The following is an 8934-nucleotide window of genomic DNA, read 5'->3' as shown; positions in this document are numbered from 1 at the left end:
CGCAGAGCCTCCTCATGGGACGAGGACCGGCCAGCGATGGAGGCTGAAGTGGAGGCGGTGGGGGCGTCGGCACCTGCGCACTCTAGTCAGTGGAAGAGCAGAGATAGACAGAGGGTTTATAAATGAGCGGGCAGGCTTCCTATTGGCTGTAGGCAAATGAATGAGAATGCAAGGGAGAGGGTGTGCCTAAGAACAAGAACAGTGATTGGTTGGTTAATGCAAGAGAATAATTGAGCTGAATACCGTCTCATCCGGCTCATACCGGCTTGAACTTGAGCTTGAGCTCATCCTCCTGGCAGAACTTAACGCCTTACAGCTTACACGTCCTCCTCTGCTATACAGATCCTGAAGTGAGGCTCTTCATCTGTTGTAATAAATAGACAGTCAAAGGACAAGAGAAATTTACTACAAATACGTATCATAATATATTATACACATGTACCACCTGTACAAAAAAGCAAAGAATTAATAGCAGCCAAACAAAATCACACACACAAAAAATGAATAGCAGCCGAACAAAATAAGTTTTTGGACTGTGGTCAGCTTTATGCTTTTCCAGTCTTTTCTTTTCGTTGATATGGGTGTCAACTGTGCAAGAGTATTTTGTAATGAAATTAAAAGGGAAATCGAAGCCAATATATCATACTAACTCTCATATAATCGTTTGCTACATCACATTAACAGAGGGTATGTTTTGTTTTCCGGCCCATCACAACTCCAATGACACTTCTGTTTCTTAAGTGCCATATAATTTCCCCCTAGACTAGTACATACAGAAGTCTTGAAAATAGTCACAGTTGTCTTTACTGTATATCTGGTCTCATACTGCCACCTGTTGGTTAAACCATGTAGCTGTCTTACCCAAACAGGCACAATATCCTGCGGGGCATAAAAGACAGACAATAAAAATGAGAGCAACAAAAATAGAACATGAGGAGTAGCCTGCACAACCATGTATTGAACATTCTCCTATGCCTTAGTGGTTAGGGAGGTGGTCTTAAGATCAGAGGGTTGTTCAAATACCCCCCTTACACCTCTATCCGTAACTGCAGTGCCCTTAAGTAAGGACACCTAACCCCACATTGCTTCACTGAAAATCATTTGAAATACAGCCATTAATGTCACAAAATGTACCTCACCAAAATTAGCACATCCCATGTTAAAATCCCATAGCATGCTTGATTTAACAGTTCTGCAACAGTCCGATAACTCCGGTAGCAGATTTGTTTATCTTGGTGTTGTGGGTAAATGTTTAAAACATTAATGGCTGTATTTTATTTTTTTTTGAGTGAGCAACAAATTAAAGCAGATGTACAAGTTGTATACAGGTTGCTATTCATTGTGTCAAAGTGAAATTTCAAAGTGAAACATTGTCCACTGAAAAGATATTCTTACAAATCTGCAGAAATGTGAGGGGTACACTCACTTCTGTGACATGTTGTGTTTTCATGATTTGGGCGATCAGAATAAAGTATTTCCCACACACATCTCTTCCCTGATGCATTCATATTAATATGTCAAGTTATTGTCTACTTTGCATCAATGCAAACGTAATGACAGTCAAATCATGACATTTCTACACTGCAAGCTACCAGTCAGACTAATATTGTTCATATTGTAACTGATGAGCAATGCAACTACACATTAAACCTAAATACTAATATTGCGAGAAAGCAATGTTAACCTTGTGTGATTAGGTTAATGGAGAGAAATTCAAGGTCCCTTCTCTGGAGTTTTCCGTCATCCAGGCCCTTGGGTCCATCTGTTGTAAGAAACCTGGTAGGATGTAGAGGGGGAAAAAAAACGAAAAACAAATCCATTTCAAAAATGTGCACAGAATTGGTCTATTGTACAGTACTCGTCCACTTTCATCTTTTCTACCTTTTATGAAAGAAGCATACAAAACAATCCATATCCACTTTGACACTAGGCACACAACTAACTATAGCCAGTCATGTTCTTTGAATTGTTCAGTTATTTTATGATATCAGTTTATCTGAAACAAAAACAAATGGGAGGGCATTCTTGCCTCTCTTCCTTGCCATCTGCTAGTCTGTGCAAGCTACTACACCAAACGCATGGCTATTCTAGTCAGGAGGTCTACAGTGCAAGTCAAAATAGCCCTTCCCAACTCTATAACAACAGCCAAACATGTTTTTAATAAGGAGGATAGAGCTCAGTGGAAGTTCTGGCATGGTTACTAATTCTGTCTGACTGCGTTGGCTACTAGTAGCGCCCTCTGAGCTCACGTGAGCTATGTGTCTCAGATGGTGCGCCTGTTCTCTTTTGGCACTATCTTTCAGTGCGCAATTAATACGCCATATGCACTGAACAATAAACAATGAAGTGCAGAAGTGCACCATTTGAGAACCAGCAATGGTCACGTCGTATTCACCTTGCTGCATCCCTTGTTTACGAGTGGATCTGCACCACATGGTTGCTAAGTGGCTAAATGATTGCCACTCAGTTATCCTTAGCGCCAGCGAAGCCCATAAAGTATACTTCCCATATATTTGACAAATTTGTAATATATAGTTTGATGTTGCCAAATGAGAGAAATACAACACAAATGACACGAAGTACATCATTATTAATCAGAAATACCGGTATTGAACGTGGCCTGCGTCTGGCTAAATTTAGCAATGTGCAGTTAAATTAGGTAGGAGCCATCATTGTTGTCCCTGAAAATAACTGTAACGTAACGCTCACCTTTAGTCATTTTCCTCATGAAACAAAACGTGAAGATTGGTATCCTCGGAGTGGCATGTTTTCTCTTCACTTTCACTCCCCATCATCCGATTTTGGCGGAATTTCACCCACGGGATTATTTCTATGACCGTTTCTGGCACACAGACCTGTGTTCTGGCATCAATCGGGCTAAGCAATCCCAGAATGCACCTGTGCCTGATGGGCGGGGACTGATGTCATAGCCACGCCTTCCCGCGGGCCGCAGCGAGACACTACTCCTGGTGCCTGCTACACAAAGATATGGCAGCAGGTCCATAACACTATGTTCAGCAATCAGCATTTCACTATTAGACATCCATATTCTTCAAATTGCCGTAAAACACACACACTACAAACCATTGTCATTTAATGAAATTAATGTCATATTAATGAAAAACAAACACATAGTGACCAAAGGATAAACATATGGGGTGAATGATGTCAATGTCACTTTCTGTAAAATTGTCAGGCTACTGTAATACCATTCATAGACTGTAAACATTGGCACTTCACCTAGAGTTTCTATGGTCTTTTTGTTGTTTACGATGCCCCCTACTGTCCAGTGTTCAGTGAGCCCACATGAGTTCCAATGGTGAATAAAAATATAAAGAAGGGAAGAACAAGTAGGGAGAAAAATCACGTGAATTTATAAATATCACAAAATAAGCCACAAAAACATTCTTGGAACACTGACATTTATTCAGCAGCATTAACCCAACACATTCTAAAGCAGTTTCCATGTGTATTCTAGGTCTCAGTTTTACAGCCTTTTTGAAAGCCTGTACTTGTTCGATGTCAATGAATCCCACAGTTGTTCGGCGTGAGTTTCTTCCTTCACGCTACCTCTGAATGATTCCAAACTCTTGCTGGCTCACGTGACGGTCTAAAAAGAGACAAGAGACCAAAGAGACCCCTTTTAAACAAAGGGAATGTTGTATCCCCCCACACCCCCTTTCCCAAAGTAAGGAGTGATGTCATAGGTGGCTAGCTGGCCGGTCTACCCCATGACAAATGAGCTCACAGTGCAAACAGAGGAAAATCCCTCCTCCCTTCCCTGCCCTCTCTCTCTCTCTGACACACACACACGCGCACACACCTCCCAAAACGTACGCATGCGCACGCGCACGCGCACGCGCACACGCACACGCACACGCACACGCACACGCACACACACACACACACACACACACACACACCTAAAACACTCTGCTACTTCATCATCCAACATTCTCGGCCGTCCACCCTCGCGGCCTTCCAGCATTCGAGGTATGAGCAGTAGTCACTTTTATTGGAGCCACCGGCATGTTCATCGTGACCCATGCCCGGGGTTCTCACACCTTTCCAGAGATAGCCCTGGAAAATAATCGCAGAGCTCATAAATATGGTGTGTGGGAGTCACTGGAGCAAGCGTGATATTGTTTTATGGTTAGTGTACTGTAATGCTGGTCTTACTCCCATGCCAACTCTTTCCTCCATTACTGGCGGCGAGTTGGGGGAGAGAGATATGCTGGTGACACTTTGGCATGGGCTGATGAAAGATCGGATGACTGATGGTCACGCCGTGGCTGAGCTGGGCTCGGGGGCTCGGTGTGTATAACCAGCGATAGTTCACTCCAGATTTTACGCTCGGCTTGCCTGAGTGCAACATTAGCCAGGAGGGTTTTTTTCCCCCACTGGCAAACCATTGAAAGAAAAAGAAGTAGGAAAATCCCAAGAGCTGAGTACACACTTCTTCGCAACTTTCCCCAACAGTGTCCCGGTCTTGAGTGTGTTTGCTGGCTCGTCTCTTGGTCATGTCCAGGTAGGGTGTTGTCCAGCACCACACCTTCCTCTAGCGCCTCTTCAAGGCCTCATGTCACGCCACCTCACAAGCTGCCCTTTAAGCCCCACAGAGGGGCATTGTATAGAAACGAGAGGGGGGGGAATACAGTGTCAGGTTAAGCCACACTCCCCGGTCGGCTCAACACACCGCTGAGCATAGACCCACACACTGGGAGCTCCTCCGAAGACCAACTTGGGGGCTCGCTGAGGGGGCTCTCAGCTACACTGTGTTACTCTGAGGAGAATGTGATCGCTGCCTGCTGTACACCCCCAGCAGAGAGGCTGTTTGTGGGGTACACTGTGTGCTGTACTGTGCTCATCCATCCCCATCCACGTCTCAGACAACATGGAGGCTGGAGGCTGACGACTAGTCACCCAGGCCAGATCTGAGTCAAACGTTACGCCACGTGGTTAGGGCTCCATCTTGCTCTGTTAGCGTTTTGTCCACTGGCTTCCCTTGCTGTCTGTCTTCCTCAATAGCTGCTCTCATGGCCAGTGAGGATGTAGAGGTTGCTGGCTGCAGAGGGGTCCTCTGTGGGCGTACTCTGCAGGATGATGTCCCTGTGGTGGGGGCAAAGGCAGGTCAGGTTTATTGACTTGATTAGGTTTATTAGTAATTACTTTACATGCACTGGTCATACCAAGAATTGGAATTACGTTTCTGACTTTCCCGTGCAGACATAGACAATAAGACATACAACAGACATTTAAGTGAAAGACTGGACAACAGGAGACATATAGAGAACATATATAAAAAAAGAGGTATTATTGGTGTTAACATATGTTTACAGAGTGAGTAGAACAGAGGAGAATTAGTTAATCCGAAAGGGAAATTAAGGTGTCAAGCAGCCTACCCTACACAAAACACACAGAGTGCAACATCGCAAGACAGATCAAAACATTATACACATATTCAGCATTATGCACATACTCATGAATCCCTCATGAATACTCATGAATGATACTTTAGAGATGCAGTATGCTATTACGTATATACTAAGGAAAGTAAGGAAGGCATGCCATACATTGAATGATTACATATGGAAAGATTAAAAAGCAATCCCATTATTGACCTGGGTCCTATTCCAAGAACAAGGTTAAGTGATAGCCCACAGGTGTCATTTAGTTAAGAAAATGAGGACTTCAGGCTCTTCTATTAGATGATTTACCACTACCTAAAGGCTAACGAAACCTGGTTCACTATTTAGCCAGGTTCTTGGAATACTCCCCAGCAGGTGAGAGATCGACTATTAGGTTTAAAAATAAACATTAAAGCTGGCTACAGACCTACCGATTATCAGCGTTTTACTTTTGGATTGAGACTGAATGAACCACACCTACAGATTGGATCTGATGCAATTCTAGAACTGACTCACGTAATAAACTGACGTCCTCTGGGAGTAACTGCATCAACTTCTACAGTAATGGAACGGACTAGCTCTGATAATATCAAATATGTTTGATTCAGTCCTGGTTGCGTCAACAATGGAACAAATTAAATGACTCAAATCAGTATGGCTCCTGCCGCGATTGTACATCACGACTACTGCCAATTACTTTGGACTGATATTATATGGAGATTCCATTGTAACAAAATCTGGAGCCAGTTTCAACAAACTGGTGATTTACAGGAGCCAAATGAATCTACAGCGACAGCATAACATTTTTAGGGGGTAAATGCTCATTGTAAGTGGAACACAAACTACAAGGCTGATGACTTGATTACACCATTATGCCAATAGAGATTGAAGATTGACTCTCATACCTGCTTGTCCCCAAGACCTTGAATACACGGCTCTTGTCTGTTATCTCCTGGGTCACCTGTGACATAAACACATATAGTATCTTTAATCTCAAGTGGCCTGAATAGGTGAAGATATACATACGAGTTGCATTTGGAAAAAGATCAATCATTCTTGGCAGCAGTCTTTAACAGCAACCATTGTAAGACACAGTCTGTCTGGATCAGGAAGTGTAAACAGTGTTGCTAGGAATCCCCCCTGTGTGTTGACAGGCATTCATTAAATGTGTGGTTTTAGCCAGAGTAAAGTTTCAATCAAACACTACCTCATTCTTGCACAGGCTTCTTCCTCCTAGTCCGTGCTTCCAAAAGGCTAGCGCGCTGTCCTGCAAACACACTGGACACACACACACACACACAAGGACAAATGATATTGTCAATACACAATACAACTATACAGCCAAGTCTCACTGACTTTCACACTGCCCAACACCACACTTCTACATCTATAATATTTATTTATCCTTTATTTAGCCAGGATTGTCCCATTGAGACTACAGTCTCTTCTGCCAGGGAGTCCTGGTCAATACAGTACGTGGATACATTTTCAAACACATTGAAGTTCATCCGTGTAGAGAGAGAGGTAGAGTTGCATCTGTGGGTGCTCATCGGTGTCCAGAGGAATTACATGTGGAGGGCAGAGAGAGGGTCCGAGGCACTCTGAAGTTAAGTTAAAAGTACTTTTTTCCCCTGAGTGGGACATCGAGCCGACGAGTTTCGAGGGGACGTGAATTAACCCTGAAGGTTGCACGCGAAATGATGTTCCACTCAGAAAAATAAAGGACTTTTAACTTTACTTCACAGTGCCTCGGACCCTCTCTCTGCTCTCTACATGTAAGTTTATGCTTATATTTGTACATGTATGCTTGCATTCTTTTACTTATATTTGTTATATATTTATAAGTATTGTCAGCAGCTCATCATGTACAGTAAGCATTTGAAGTGGAGCTACTACTTGTAAATACATGTATTTAGTTAGGGAAAGATATTTAGGATATTTTGGGGAATCTGTGAACTAATTTCTTACCAATAGATTTTTTTACCATGTGTTCTTACAGGTGTCTGGACACACCTCACAATTTATCCACGGGCCAAATCCACTTGGGAATGTTTCCGTGACACCCCGTCAAAAAGTTTGGGTGCACAAAGAATGGGCCTATGTAAAAAATTGGAAAACACTGCAGATTGATGGGGGTGAAAGGATGCCGATAAAAAATGGGTCATCACTTCTGAAGTAAACTACATACACGAGACAAATGAAAACATTCTTTTCCGCAAAACTTTACATTACTGACCCAGTGAATTCAATTGAGGGGGTATTTTTGGACATTTAGCTCCACATTTGCAACCCCCGTTTGTGGTCAAACGGCCAAAAAACGCATCAAAACATAGCTCCTGCAAATGTGTAGAAAATGGTTCATTTTTTTTAATCATATTTCCACGTGGTGTCCGTTATATACCACTGTGCTCTTCATTTCTCATTTACAGTATGACAATATAGTGTATATTGGTCTGGGTTTGATTATTCTATTGGTATTAAGCTGAAATAAACCTCCAATACCCCAAAGGTTTACCATTTTTAACCCTTACTTAATGCCCTAGACTGGAACCCAGAAAAAAGGTTGCAGAAGGGGCCATAACTTCTGAAGTAAATTACATACAGAGACAAATTAACACATTTGTCCATACAATAGTGACCCAGTGAATACAATTGAGTGGTTGTTTTGGACATTTGACCACATTTAAACTGCTCTTTTGGTCAAAAAAGGGCAAATAAATGGCTTTAAAAGTGTAGAAATTCAGTCATATTTTCACGCTTTATTGCATCCGTTTTCACCTCTTGCTCTTTATTTCTCATTTAAAGGATGACAATACACAGAATAAGGTATGGATTTGATTATTTTAATGGTATTAAGCTGAAATTATACCCCAAAGTTTACATTTTTAACCCTTTAATGCCCTAGACTGGAACCTGGAAAATGATAAAACTGTCAGAATGAGGAATAACTTTGGAGGTAAAAGGCATGCAGACACAAATAAGTACATTTTTCCACACAATATTGACCCAAGAAATGAAATGGAGTGGTTGGTTTTGACATTTGACCACATTTAAACTGAATTCCTGGACAAAACAGCCTAAAATGTGTTGAAAATCAACCGTCTTTTCATTCGTTCAAACTAAGAATTTAATCAGTGTAAGTCCACTTTATAGGCCTACTCTATTTTGGCTTTTCAGGTTTGATGCAAAAGATTCACTAAAGTGAGATTCTGTTTCAGATTAATACCCAATACAATAACCAAATTGATTCGGTACATGATAAATTAAGAGGTGGTAAAAAAAGCACACAATAACATTGGAAACAATGAGAGGGTGGTGATTTTTTTGGACACATTTTAGGTCATTTATTGCTTATTTTGTCCAGAAATGCTGTGCAAGTGTTGCCAAAAGTAAAAAAAAACAACCACTTCATGTCGTTTCTTGGGTCAGCATTGTATGGAAAATCTGTGTTTATCTGTGCCAAGGGCCCAAAAATGGGGTTAGTGCCAGGCAAATTCTCACTGCGTAGGCCTATATATTTTCAAAA

At 41.9% G+C, this 8934-nt stretch overlaps 2 long non-coding RNA genes across 3 annotated transcripts; both read right to left on the bottom strand.

Moving 5' to 3' along the window:
• Positions 1-283: 283 nt before the first annotated feature.
• Positions 284-2958, bottom strand: LOC134442147 (uncharacterized). Its single transcript, XR_010033319.1, has 3 exons — positions 2710-2958; positions 1685-1776; positions 284-364 (listed from the first exon to the last, which is right to left on the bottom strand). It is a non-coding gene; the product is annotated as an uncharacterized LOC134442147 (long non-coding RNA).
• A 447-nt stretch (positions 2959-3405) lies between these two features.
• On the bottom strand, positions 3406-6687 carry LOC134442148 (uncharacterized). Of its 2 annotated transcripts, XR_010033321.1 has the most exons (4): positions 6616-6687; positions 6314-6369; positions 3924-5109; positions 3406-3610 (listed from the first exon to the last, which is right to left on the bottom strand). It is a non-coding gene; the product is annotated as an uncharacterized LOC134442148 (long non-coding RNA). The 2 variants fall into 2 exon arrangements; XR_010033320.1 differs by lacking the exon at positions 3406-3610 and having other exon boundaries at positions 3648-5109.
• Positions 6688-8934: the final 2247 nt, after the last annotated feature.

Source organism: Engraulis encrasicolus, unplaced genomic scaffold, assembly GCF_034702125.1.
Source record: "Engraulis encrasicolus isolate BLACKSEA-1 unplaced genomic scaffold, IST_EnEncr_1.0 scaffold_1210_np1212, whole genome shotgun sequence".
Lineage (NCBI taxonomy): Eukaryota > Metazoa > Chordata > Actinopteri > Clupeiformes > Engraulidae > Engraulis > Engraulis encrasicolus.
The sequence above is the reverse complement of the archived record's forward strand: the minus strand, read 5'-3'. Positions and strand labels throughout refer to the sequence as shown.